Source organism: Natrix helvetica, assembly GCF_964273705.1.
Source record: "Natrix helvetica genome assembly, chromosome: 1".
Classification (NCBI taxonomy): domain Eukaryota; kingdom Metazoa; phylum Chordata; class Lepidosauria; order Squamata; family Natricidae; genus Natrix; species Natrix helvetica.
The window spans coordinates 166991950-167007014 of record NC_138548.1 but is presented as its reverse complement, the minus strand read 5'-3'; positions in this window follow the sequence as shown (position 1 = coordinate 167007014).

Genomic DNA, 15065 nt, shown 5'->3' with positions numbered 1-15065 from the left:
CATAATAAAAAAAATCATTATATACGTATATAAGATGGTTGAAAAATGAAAATTTCTTCTGCAAATACATTTATCACCCTCCTTATTTCCCAAATTTAGAGGTAAATCACTCTCTCCTCCCCCTTTGTGGAGAGGGAACAGAAAATCAGCATGATGAGGAAACAGAGAGGTGAATACAATTCATATGGTGATTTTTTCTTCCGAAGAATCTGGCCCTTGCAATATAAAGTTGTTTGCATGGGCTGCTCTTAGGCAATAATCTTGCCATGTAATATATTAGCAAATGCTCTATGGAAAAGCAGGTTCACTTTTCACCCATTTTGGTTTTCAATCAGGCAAGTCCATTAATTTCAAGGCAGTGAACCCTCCATGAAATTTAAGTAGTTGCAGATGGTAGGGACTGGTTTATGTAATTTCCTTTGAAGTGTCTTTGAGAGACAATTGAGCAGAGCATGTTGACTCCTTTCCTGCTTTGATTTTTTTTTCCTAGATACAAGCTGGTGCTTGGCACATACTTATGGGTGTTTGTTGCTTTCATGAACACTGATAATAATCACTTATGTATCACCCATTGGAAACATGAATTATGCAGCATTCGCTGTCTACAAGGATAATGGACCAAGATGTCCATTCTGTCCTTTGATATTTGATTGTTGACCTTGAACATTCATTGTATCACTAACCTCTACATATAAGTAATCCTCGATTAACTACCACAATTGGAGCCAGCAATATAATTTTTAAGCAAAGTGGTTACTAAATGAAACTGTATCTCTCCTTACAATCTTACTTCAGTTTTCCTTTGCTTTACAAAGATGCAAAAGTGATAAATGTGAGGATTGGTCAGAAAGTTTTTCATTGCCATCGTATGTGTGAATGGTTGCTAAACGAGACAGACGCTAAACAAGCAGCACTGCCTGCGGGCTTAAATCCTACTAGTCAGGAATCAAAGAACATTTTCCTTTCTTTATGGAAGAATTGGCACTCTCGCGAGGTCTCCTATTGCAACCCAAGCCATGCTCTGCCTGTGGGGTGGTGATGCTGCATCTTACCTTACAGATTCCTCACTATTGTCTTCATATGTTGTGGTAGAATCATTATCATCTGCTTTCTATTCTGGTATAACAATCAGACCCAAAATAAAATTTCAGTGATTTTAATGTTCACCAGGAAGTAAAAACGATACAGCAACTTTAAGCCCAAACACAACTACGAAATGGAACGGTTTTACACATATGCAAATACGATAGCATTATTCCATACAAAAGCTTTCCTTGATCAGATAGAAATGTCCAGATTTTAGCAGCCAAAGAGTTTCACAGCTCCCTAGGATTGGAGGCACCATGTGGTATAATGTTTAAAAATAAATGACATCATTTTTTATTTATTTTTTTAACTTCACAAATAAAGATGTCTAAAGCCATTGCTGCTTCAGGAGAACGTTATCTTAAGCTTCAAGTACTTATCTAAAAGAAGTCAGAATCTAAAATGTAATGCATTTAATGGGATTTGGGGGATTATTTGCCTTAATAAACACAGGATTAGATTGGAATAAAGATGTTGACAGCGCACTAAGGAACAGAATAATACGATGCCAATTCAAAGGTTTTACATCCAGTCATGCATCTTTATTATTAATCTTGACTAAGTAAATATTTTTCACTGAGCACTTCATAAATCATCCCAACAACAGTATATATAACAAGGAAAAGTGAAGCCTTGGAAAAGGAGGTGTGCAATCAAGAATTTTACCTGTTCTGCCAAAGAAGAAGGTGCCAAAATTTAGGAGGCTCCAACATGGAAAAGACTTCTGAAATACAGCATAGGAGTATAAAATCTGCAAACTTACCTCGTTGCTTTACACCTTTTTTCTTTCTACACTTTTTAAAGACAGATATTTATTTATTTATTTATTTATTTTATTTCTTCGCACTTCTAGACTGCCCCCTCTCCCAAAAGGGACTCGGGGCGGTGATAGACAAGCAGTAATGAACAGCGAAACAACCAGATATTGCAAGTCACAAAAAAGACATTATTATTACAGCTATGGATCTCAGGAACCAATACTTTTAACAAAGCAAAAGAAAGGTCTGATAGGAAGGTACTGAGAGAATGAGTCACATAACTACCAGCTTCATGTTATACCTGTAAAAGCAGGTATAACTTCATTAAGATGCTTGGGTATCAGTGTGCCTGCTTGAGATTTAAATATAATTTTTCAGAATTGCTACCACAGAACAACAGGTGCTGATCTAATAAAAATTAAATGGGATAACTATATCCAAGAAAAGAAAAGAAATGTCTAAAGCCGAAAATCGTAAGCGTAAAACGCATAAAGCTGAAGGGGAACAAAAAAGAAACAAGAGGGCACCTTTTTGAAATTCCTAATAAAATTAGAAGGTGAGCCAAACCATAGGAGGTGCCAGAATATGCCTTTGCCTAGAGAGCCAAAATGTCTAAAGAGAGCCCTAAAGCTGGGATCTCTCTGGCCAATTTGGCTCCCACGAGACTGTCTAGTTCCCCAATCCTGCTTTAAAAGCATATTATCTCTGTAGTGATAACTCTTTATATCAGGGGCTGAAATCTCTTGGATGAGGGGAGGCCTGGCTCTCAGCTTCCTCTATGGCTTTAGCTCGGCTATGATTTGCACACATTATTGTCCCTGCAGCATCTATATCAAGGAGAGAGGAGGACACATGCTGAAGAAAATCACAGCGGTATGGCTAAAGAAAATCTTTCTGCACTCAGTACCTCAGATAAATATAATCTTTTGCTGTGCCGAGAGGGAATAATAACCATATTCACATGAAGGTATCCTCCCTTTGAAGGGCTTGAGGCTTTTAAATCTGCCGAAGAAACACAGCAATGGCTCTCCCCTTATCTAAAGGGGTGTGGGTGGGTGTGAAATATACCCTAACTGAGATAGGGAACTGGGTTTCAAAGAGGAAGAGGGAATTCAGCCAAATATGATTGCTTCCCCTTTTCCAGCATCATCTTCAACAGCGAGTGAAAGGGGGTGGGGAGGACAGTATGTGCATTATGGGACAACACAAACATGTAATAATGGCATTGCTGCTTTACCATTGCTCTGTAACTACACAATACTTCAGAGAAAGGCTGTTTATCTCATTACACCTCCGGGTGTAGAGTAGAGATTGTTCCTCGTAGCTTTTAATATGCAGGGTTTGTTACCGGAGCAGCTCAATTCATATTTCCACAGCTTTGATGGTAAGTGAACAGCAGTCACAATATTAATCAGCGGTACCCTGTCAGTGAACTCTGAGGCTAATATGATGTAGTTATGATTTTACCATCAATCAGACCTGAACAGGATCTGGAAAATCCTTGTACTGCAGCCTCCCTCAAAAAAAAAAAATCTAATTGTGCAAAAAGCTTCATCTGTTTCCAACATTTCTATTTTGTCTGTCAGAGGGCTTTGCAGCATAGCCTTTTATTGCTAGCCTTATTGCATTAGTTTATTGGAGAACACTAGGGGGGTAGAAAGCCAACATTTCCAAGTTCCCCAGCATTTGCTGACAACCTAGTCAACATTTCTTTATTATTTCAAATGTAGATAATCCTTATCAAAACACATGACTATGCATGAGCTTTTAAACGATTGCTTGCAGCCACATCAACAATGGCTAGCCAACCCTGGTTTGCTATATTTCATTATTGAACAATATCATCATCAACAACCAGAAGAAGACATGTTGGAGAAGTAAGAAACTGACAATGTAGAAACTGTGGGTGGGAACAGAGGGTTCTTCCACACTAATGAAATGCTTTCAGGGATTGAAGTGGCAGAAATATAGAATATATTCATGAACTGCCATAATATAAATACCACTATGAAGAGAAATAAAATATCTCAGCAAGCTTTTCTGCACTGAAATTGTAATCACATTCTTCCCATATATAATTATTTAATGCAATACAAGGAACCCCAGTAAGGAACGCTATGGTTGCAATTGTGTAAGCGTTCCCAAAATTATTATGAAAAAGAAAATGGAAAAGCATCAGCGGATCCATAAATTTTTGTATTGCTTTTTTTTCATTTACTCTAGTACAAATAGTGCTAGAAATATTGGTAAGGCTAGAAAAGAAGCATAGAATTATATGAACTAAAGTAAATTAAACATGTTTCATGGCAGAAATAGATGTTGTTTTTGAAGATCTAATGGCTTGTATCTGTGGTATGCGGAGGCTCAGTGGCTAAGATGCTGAGCTTGTGTATCAGAAAGGTCAGCAGTTCAGCGATTCGAATCCCTAGTGCCATGTAACAGAGTGAGCTCCCATTATTTGTTCCAGCTTCTGCCAACCTAGCAGTTCAAAAGCACATAAAATTGCAATTAGAAAAATAGGAATCACCTTTGGTGGGAAGGTAACAGCATTCCATGCGCCTTCGCCGTTTAGTCATGCCAGCCACATGACCACAGAGATGTCTTTGGATAGCACTGGCTCTTCAGCTTAGAAACGGAGATGAGCACCGCCTCCTAGAGTTGGGAATGACTAGCACATATGTGCGAGGGGAACCCTTACCTTTAATGGCTTATATTTAACTTGCATTTTGGTATGTACAGCTGAACTTTTTTGTATGTGTCTATTCCTCTGAATAATGATCAAGAGGCAAGCATCATAGGACTGCAGTCTACATCTTAAGAAGGTTGTAAAGCTTTCATTATAAGTCTCCTGCAAGGCACCTATTATGTTAGTCTATCACCATAATAAAGATTTGAATGAAGGGACCTGCTTTTGCATCTATAATAATCTGGTCTCTGTGTTTCCTACACGTTTGATTGTGGCATCTTAAATACATATATAGAGGAAGAATTCATGCAAACGTTTTCTTACTACAGATGCCCATTTCAATACATGGATTCTCCCTTGTGGTTTTAAGATGAATTACATTAGAATAAATAGGAAAATCCAAGTCTGCTAAATGATCACTTCCAGTTCCATTATAAAGACTTAGCACCAACTATTAGTATCACAAATGATACTCTGGCATAGTTGGCTCTTAGATGGCTTAGGTTAATTATCCTCAATTGATCCAAGAGGTTAATTATCCTCCAATCAATCAACTATCTCCCTCTGTCTCTTTGCCTCATTCCATATCCGACATGACTATGTAATATTTGATGGCAACAGCAGTTGCCATACCAACAGCAGTAACCCATTCTGATGCAGTAAGGCAACATCTTAGGTTTATTCTACTCGCTGTTACTTTGCAGGAAGGAGAAAAACAAAAATGAAGAGTAAAAAAATTAAAGTTATGAAGAAAGAAAGAATGATTGCGAAATTTTAAGCAGCAGTTCAACCGATCCAACATCATAATTTAGATCAGGGGTCCCCAACCTTGGCAACTTTAAGACTTGTGGATTTCAACTCCCAGAATTCCTCAGCCAGCGTTGAAGTCCATGAGTCTTAAAGTTGCCAAGGTTGGAGACCCCTGATTTAGATCATCTTTCTTCAACATATTCCATTTAAAATATTGGGCTTCAACTCCTATATACCCTAACAGCATGCTTATCCTATGCAGACCCTAGGACAGTGATGGTGAACTTTTTCAGCACTGACTGCCCAAACTGGAACGTGCGTGCATGGGTGTGTGCTGGAAACCTGAAGCCCAGTTGGCTGGCGTGCAAATGCCTGTTTTTTGGCTGGTTTTGGCCGTTTTCAGACCGTTTTTCAAGCCAAAAACAGCCCCAAAACAGCCTGAAACTGTCCTGAACAATAGCCTGTTTTGGAGGCATTTTGGGGCTATTTTCAGGCTGTTTTCCAGCATTCCAGTACCTGCAAAGACCAACTGGCTGGCGCACATGTGTGTGCCGGAAACCAGAAGAGCAGCTGGCGACAACGCGTGTGCCCACGGAGACATGTGTGCCCCCATCATGGACCTAGGAATTTGGAGAAGTGAGACTAATTGTACAGGAGTAAAAGTATAACGTATCTGGAAGCACCAGGTTGGAAAAGGCTGATTAAATGTTCTGATCAAATGCTTACCCATAGTTAAGGGAAATGATGCATGATGGAACACATGAGGCAACATTCTGGGCTAAGGAAAATATTGAGCTTTGTTCTCTTTTGCCATTTTTCATTTTCTCAACCATTCTCCCTTCATTTTTTTCTTTTCATTAGTACTGTCTAGTGGCCTTGTTATTCCGTGGAGTTTAGTGATGTAGTTTGATTGCTTGTTCATAGTAAAAAAAGTCACTTGATCTCTACCCTGACACTTGACAAAATATGCCTCCTTATTTGTTACCTCTTTTTTCTCCTGTAATGTCCTACTTTTCTATAGTTGCAAAACCCATATGATTTCCAGTCACAACTCTGGATAATAATAATAATAATAATAATAATAATAATAATAATAATAATAATAATAATAATAATAATAATAATAATAATAATAATAATAATAATAATGCAGACTGATTATATATTGCGGCACAATTCAGGAGCACAAATGATCCACTGGAATTTGTGCAAAAATTATAATATTAAAACAACAACAAACTGGTGGGAACATAAGCCTGAAAAAGTCACCGAAAATCAGAAGGTCAAGATCCTGTGGGATTTTCATATACAAACAGACAAAATACTAGCGCATAACACACCAGACATCACACTGGTTGAGAAAAATAAGGTTACAATCATAGACATCGCAATACCAGGTGATAGCAGAGTCGACGAGAAGGAACATGAAAAAATCGCGAAATACCAGAACTTAACAATTGAAATTCAACGATTATGGCACAAACCAGCAGTGGTAATTCCAGTGGTAATCGGCACACTGGGTGCTATTCCAAAAGCACTGGAATTACATTTAAAACAGTTAAAACTTGACAAAATCAACATCAGTCAAATGCAAAAAGCTGCACTGCTTGGATCTGCACGTATATTACAAAAATATGTTACAACGTCCTAGGCCTCTGGGTGGGGCCCGACTAGTAATCAATGCCAAATCCGGCGAAACAACTGGCCGCTGTGATACAATTCTGTTGATGCAATAATAATAATAATAATAATAATAATAATAATAATAATAATAATAATGATGATGATGAAAAGAATGGCTGTGAGCAAATGTTTTTTGTAGGAACTGTCTTATTCCAGGTTCAAATACTAGTCATCCATTGATTGGCAAGGTTTCACCTTCCCGAACAAATAAAGAGGTGTGAGCTGTTGGTCTGAGCTCCAAACTTGGCAATTTGGTTGCAAACGTTTCATCACCATTCGAGGAGACATCGTCAGTGCACTTTGAATTCAAATGTCTCCTCGAATGGTGATGAAATGTTTGCAGCCAAATTGCCGAGCTTGGAGCTCAGACCAACAGCCCAACTACCAACCCCAGCCGCACAGGTTCGGGAGAACCCATAGCTAACGTTATGGCTGGTTCAAGGAACCTCCAAATCCCACCTCTGGCTAGCCTCACCCACCACGCCCTGCCGCTGCCACCCCACCACACCCCTCCCAGTAGTCGATATGTGGCCCATTTTGGATGCGAGGTAAGTGCAGGGCCCACACGGAGGCTTGGGGAGGGGGAAAACAGGCCTCCCGGAAGGCCTCTGGAGCCCGGAGGAGGCAGTTTTCGCCCTCCCAGAGGCTCGAGGAAAGCCTCCAAAGCCTGGGGAAGGCGAAACCCAGCCACCCCACAGTGGTGCAAGAGGCCAACTAGGCCACAGCCACCATGGCCACGCCCACCCAGCAACCAAGCAGAGAACCTGTTGCTTAAATTTTTGAAGCCCACCCCTGACCTGAGCTATTTCTATTCAAATACATTTCAAATATCGAGGCATATTTTGGCAGGGTAGTGATGACTTTTAGCTGGAGATAACACCAGAAACAGATTCTGCAAACAAAACATGAGCTGTGCTCTTTTTACCAGAAAGCAAATAAGAAAATATAATAGGCAGTCAGAACAGACATAACAGTGGAATAGAAAAGTAGTGAAGAGTGAAAGGGGTAGGACTGAATTCTTCTCTTTACCACCAAATATTTGAAGCAAAGAATTAACCAAATATTACAGGATCCAATCTGTGTCAGTCACCGGGATCAGAGGATTAGTCTTCCAAGCATTCTGGAGCCAAATCTCCAATTCCAATTTCTCTGTAGCAGGATATGGTTTTAGGAGGTATACTAAGGACAAGAACTTAGGAGGCAAGGGCTTGGCAGGACAAGGAAAAGGTAGCCAAAAACTTAATAGCCAGCCATCAACACATCAATCAACAACAACAAATGCCCACACAATGAGGTGGGGTGGAGGCTGCCAAAAGTTCTCCCGGGTTTAGGAGAACCCATAGCTGGCATTATGGCCGGTTCGGAGAACCTCCAAATCCCATCCCTGGCTGGCCCCACCCATCCCAGCCCTCCCACTCCTCCCCTCCCCTCCCAGGAGTCTCCACGCAGCCTGTTTTGGATGCAGGGTAAGTTCAGGGCCCGTGCGGAGGCTCGGGAAGGGGCAAAATGGGCCTCCTGGAACTTCTGGAAAGGCCGCCAGAGCCCGGAGGAGGCAGTTTTCGCCCTCCCAGAGGCTCAAGGAAAGCCTGTGGAGCCTGGGGAAGGCGAAAATGCCCCCCACTCACTGTGGTGCAGGAAGCCAACTAGGCCACGCCCACCCAGCAACCAGGCAGAGAACCCATTGCTGAAATTTTTGAAGCTCACCGCTGCAATGAAGCAAACTATAAATACCATACACAGAATAGTCCAAGGACCACACTCTGCTAGAGAGAAATTCCCTGAGGACAGGCTCCAGCACAGGTCCAAAAGCTTGAAAGATTAATCCTCTGATCCCGGTAACTAACCCAGATTGGATCCTGCACCATTATCTTGGGACACAGACTGTCTATTTGCCTTCATTCCTAAATACTCCTCTTCATTTATGATAGGAAGAACCTTCCTACTCATCTTCTCAAACAAGATGTGAGGGTTCTGCTTGTCACATGCACAAATACATGAAATATACTCATAGGTTTTCCAAGGGATTAATTGTGCTATCAACACTTGCTGCTTCCTGTCTTAAACATCCATGTCTAAGGACTCAATACAAGGAAATGAAGGGCTAACCTCACACCCAGATGAAGGATCAAGGGGCTTTTTTGGTGGAGAAGGGGGATAATTTTAATATTAACTTGGCACCTCAAAAATCAAACACCACGAGACAGAAATGTTTTCATTACTACATAAATGTTTTGAAATAACATCTTATTGTAATGTGTGCATTTATGTTCGATATGTGGTGACTCTCAAGCTTTGCATTTGATTTCCCTTTGCTTTGCAGAGAAATGGAACATATTTTTGCTAAGATGGTTATGGTTGTGTGTGGGGTTTTTTTGCAGCTGCTTCGTGACAAATGAAAAAAAAGCAAAGAACAGTAAATCAGGCAAGCAACGCTGTGGATTATACAGTTTTTAAAATAGCATATTTTAATAACATCTCAAATTATAAAGTTTCAAATGAATTCATCCAATTTGATGCTCAACTAAACCAAAGCCACCGAAGGCTGACAACAGGCAGAAACCATTGGGCTGATTTCTCAGGCGGATTACAAGAAACCTGTTCTGTGCATTCATTCATTCAGCGGCTTAGGGACAAGGGAGGATACAGCCCCCCGCTTTTTTAAATATGCATGTTAGGGAACGTTTCATTTCCCTGTACATGAGGCAAACAGCTGAACGTTACTGCAAAGCGATTGTAACCTAATAAGGAATAGCTGCGTGCAATGAGGAAATAACGGTAGCAATCCTGTCAGGCACACGAAGGAAAGAATGCAATTTTGGAAGTACTTAAGTTGGTAACAGGTTGGAATGACAAAAACAGGATGTTGGATTATTTTTACAATTAGATGAAACAGCCTTCAATCCCCACCCCACTCCACTCCAAGCCCAGCTTGCCAACAAATTGCTTCCATTTGTGACATTGCAGTAGCTGCCTCAAGAGAGTTCTGTGGCGCTGCAAAGCCAGCATGTGACATGGTTACAATATCCGAACATGGAAGGTGGAAAACCTTTGCTAAGACATTTGTTTAAATGAAGCCAGGCACACACAAACCCTCAATTCCTACCACTATCCCCTCTACCCCCCAAAAAAATGCATTTTGGGTGCATATTTCTAGGGGCCAAATTTTGCTCTTGAGTGCCTGGGACAAATATCGTTTGAAATGAAGAGGAAGTCGGGCCCCAGTTTTGTACGATGGCATCATAAAGGAAAGGATGGTCCAAGGCCATGATGGCAAACCTATGGCAAGCATGCCACAGGTGGCACACAGAGCCCTCTCTATGGACACACGCACTATCGCCAGCTGCTCTTCCAGGTTCCGTTGTAGGCATACGCATAGTGGCCAGCTGCTGTTCCGGGCGTGCACATGTGCGCCGGCCAAAATGGTCTTCGCTACTTCACATTCAATTAATATACCCCTTCCATTTCCTTACTTTCTTAATAATGTGGAGGACATTATGTGCCCAAGAAGATGTGTCTGAATATAATTTAGACTTCGGTATTAATCAGCTTTCTAACTGACCAATGCTACAAGCTCTGAAATAACAGGCCTTAGCGTGGTGGCCAGCTGTTCTTCCAGGTTCCTGCACATGCACACATGCTCCAGTTTCAGCACTCAGTGCCAAAAAGGTTAGCCCTCTCTGGTCTAAGGCATTTGACTGGCGAAGAGGAATATGACATCTCCTTCTATCCCAATTGAAGAAGCAAACCTAACATAAATTGGATTTTCTGCATGGGGATCAGCAGACTTCATTCTCCACTACCCCTGAATGCAGCAAACTAAGAGAAGGGATTGGAGGGAGGCTAAGCCATATTTGGCAGTCTCTTGCTATCACCTATTATCATCTGAGGAAAATGTCTCGTAGAGCTGGCCCTAGGCAAAGGGACTTGGAAAACTCTCCTTGTTTGTCCAATATAATTGGAGGCGCTTCACTGTCCTTCTACAAAAGGAGACACCCAGAAGAGAATGTATCATGACTCTGTGTTTGGCAAGGATGAGCAGATGCCTTACATATTAAACTCCACCATATAATGTGATGGCAAACATCGTAGGCGGAGACAGTTGCCTGAGATTCTACAGAGGTTTGGAGAAATTCCTGGATTATCCATTGAATTTCTTAGATGGAGGAACACTACCCAGGAATCTACATAGCATGTTGTTGACATCTGTGGAATGCACACTCGGCAGGAGAGGAGAGTATGACAGTTCCAACTGATGTGTGCACCCCCATGCCCTAATCAAGTGGAAGTTTTTATTTAGGTGGCCCTATTAAAAACAAATGGCTATGGTTTTCCCAGTTGCAATGTGTGGCTGTGAAGGTTGGACCATAAGAAAGATTGAGTGCCAAATAATTGAGGCCTTTGAACTATGGTGCTGGAGAAGACTCCTGCGAGTCCCTTGGACTGCAAGGCGAATAAACCTGTCAGTCCTAGAGGAGATCAACCCTGACTGCTCTTTGGAAGGCCAGTTCCTGGAGATGAAACTCAGATACTTTGGCCACCTAATGAGAAGAAAGGACTCACTGGAGAAGAGCCTAATGCTGGGAAAGATTGAGGGCAAAAGAAGAAGGGGACAACAGAGAATGAGGGGCTGGATGGAGTCACTGAAGCAGTATGCGTGAGCTTAAATGGACTCCAGAGGATGGCAGAGGACAGGAAGGCCTGGAGGAACATTGTCCATGGGGTCACGATGGATCGGACACGACTTCGCAACTAACAACAACAATTAAAAACAAAATTATTGGAGTTAAAATAGTGGTCTAAAAAACAAAACTACATGATATGAGAGAATGCTTTGCAGTGGTTTTTTGACAATTGAAAGAGTTGCCAAGAAGGAGCATTGTTCAGATTGATTTAGATCAGAGGCTTTTTTCTGACACAGTTTGCCTGATTGAAATCTTATGCCAGATTTGATGCTACAGATGCCAAGGACCCTTTCTCAGCTATTTCATCCACATCAAAATGATTGGTTTTGTGTTGACTTCTTTAGCACCTTCAGAACATGAGGAAAAATTGAGCAGAAGCAGTACACACCATGAGCTGTCCTTTTCTTACTGCTGTTCTAAATCTGATTTAATTCTCTTCCCCCTGGAGCAATATACATCTGGGATTATACAGACAGATACACACATATAGCTAGAATCAAAAACTCCCTGTGGATAGGATAGGATCCACAAAGTAGTTTTTAGGCATCTAAAATTGCTACATTTCAGCCCCATACATCTACATTGGCAAGGTGAAGATAATAGCATTAAAAGGATTCCAGTAAGATTTGCTAAGACGATGGATATGAAATATTTCCTTGTTCTACAGCAGTGATGGCTAGCCTTTCTGGACTGAGTGCCCAAACCACGCATATGCGCGAATACCTGCACGCACGTCCGAACCCCCCAAAATGCAATGTGTACACAGCCCCGCACATGCGCCCCACCACTGTGCATGCACACACACACACACACACACACCATACTCCCCCCCCCACGCATACATATGCAGCCCCGGTGGAGCTGAACTGGGGCGACGGCTCGCATGCCCATAGAGAGGGCGCTGTGTGCCACCTCTAGCACATTGGTTCACCATCACAGTTCTACAGCATAAAAGCAAATGAGATCTACTGATGGACAGACTAATAAAAAAAAGAATATCTCACAAAAGGAAGCCAATAACTCTTTTAAAACACCTTTTTAATATAATTTCCCCCAACCTATACTTTTCCAAAGCTGAGCATTATGGGAACTGAGTGTGAGAAGGCTGCTTTCCTAACGTCAGTGTGGTCTCATTTGGAATTCAGATGTTGTTGTGATGTCTACAGTACACATCACTTGACAACAGGTCAAATTAAAAAGAGGAAAAGGTTCTTCTTGAGCTCCTTAAAAGCATTCTAATTTTCTTCAGATAACAGAGGCCTGATTTACAAAGAGATCAGAAAATGCCTCTTCATCTCCCTGATACGTGTCCAGGAAAGGACAAGCAGGCAGCCCCCTTTTTCTTTTAACAAATAAACAAACCAGGTTATAATTTGAATTTGTCGCATAATTTTACCATATAACCCCACGAGGTCACGTGTATTTGCTCTAAGTTGGGATCTGTTTGGCGTAACAGCCCCATCGATCATGTCAGCAGCCAACAACAGCTGGGCAGAGGTGATTTGTTAGTTACTTTTCCTTGCTAACATCTGAGTGCCGCAAAGCATGATGGGAACTGTCTGAGCAGAAGAAAGCAATCTGTAATAGGTTGATGGCAATGTAGCTCTAGGTAGTATAAGAAACAAGTGTCTATCGTATGGGAATTAAATAAACCGCCTGAGGTTCTAGACATGTTTGCCTGCGACCTTCCCTAAACACTTGCTGTAGTTTTCCAAAATAGATTTTTATTTTTATTTTCTCCCTGTACTTCATTTATTATTCTTTTATTCTTCCCTCACCACTACTCTTCCTCAGATATGTATCTTTTTCTCTGTTTTTTTTTTTTTACCAGTATCTCCATCAGGATAAAAGGACCCCAGAGCAGTGGTGAAATCTAATTTTATTTGCCACCGGTTATGTGGGTGTGGCTTGGGGGGGATATCATGTGACTGGGTAGACGTGGCCAACTTTTTTCCACTTTTTAAAGCACTTTTTCCCCGCCAGTTCGCCCAAACCGGCAGGCAAAAAAATGCTTTAAAAAGTGGAAAAAAGCTTCCAACTGAGCCGTGCGATCCTCGGAAGCTTTTTTTTTTTACTACTGGTTCGCAGAACCAACGACAATCATCCCTACTGGTTCAGCCAAACTGGGTCGAATCGGGGGGGATTTCCCCCCTGGCCCAGAGTCATAACACAAAAGTGACAATCTGTAAGAGAGGAATAAGAAGGCGAGAGAAATGCTATACTGCACTGTTCTTGTGGTTTCAGCTGACAGTGGTTGTAATGGGAGACAATTACAGCCCCTCTTCTTAAGACTTCACTTCATCTTTCAGCATTACTTAACAGGACATTGCACACTGCGATCCATGAATGTCTGTTTCTCAAGTACAGCCACTGGATAGTTGGAGTGATTTTGCCGAATTTGTCATGTCAGCTGAGCGCTGCTTCCATGATTAACTTTATCCTGCAACCGTTTATATACAATTTCTTCATTTCAGGGACGATAGTTAGACTAGTTAAGCATATAACATCCCAATCCTAAATGCACTAATTAGAAAATAAACTCTTCTAATTTCAGTAAGATTAATTTTCCTGGAGATGTGTTTAAAATTGAACTGAAATGTAATGAAATTCCTTGATTCATAACATTGAGTTCTAGTGAATTGTTTTTCAATCAGTATTTCCTTGTGAGTTTCAACTAATTCAGTCTGTCTTGTGCAGAGACCAGATTAAAGCAAAATTGTTTGCTAATTGGTGGAACTCCTCACCTTCGCTTACCAAAGCTGCTCATCTCTTACCGCCTGACATTCGTTGTCAGTCAGCTGGTTCACACAAAAAAAAGGAGATTAGTGTCTGGAAACTGGTTCAGTGAAGCAAAGCAGTGATAATGCAAATAGCAAAAGGAATAGTAGATTCAGAAAACTGTCAATTGTGAAAAGGTCTCAGATATATTTACAGACTATGAGTTGACCTGAGCTCTACTAAGTAGAACTAGGATCTGATACAAGCAGCAGAGGTGGTAATCAGCAGGTTCTGACCAGTTCTGGAGAACCGATAGTGGAAATTTTGAGTAGTTAGGAGAACTGAGAAACACCACCTCTGACTGGCCCCGCCCCATCTATTCTCTGCCTCCCAAGTCCCAGCTGATCAGGAGGAATGGAGATTTTACAGTATCCTTCCCTTGCCATGCCCACCAAGCCATGCCACACACACCAAGCCAAACCCACAAAATCAGTAATAAAAAAAAATTGAATCCCACCACTGATAAGCAGCCCTCAAATAAAAGGAAAAATGGAAAATGCAAGAACAGATACCTAAAAAAGGATTTCATTGGGATGAAAATCTACCCTTTTCCAACCCTTTAATGCTACCAAAGACCTTACTTCAGCAGTAGGTTTGTGCCATGAGTTGCTATTATGGCATAGGTTAAATAAAATAATTAAA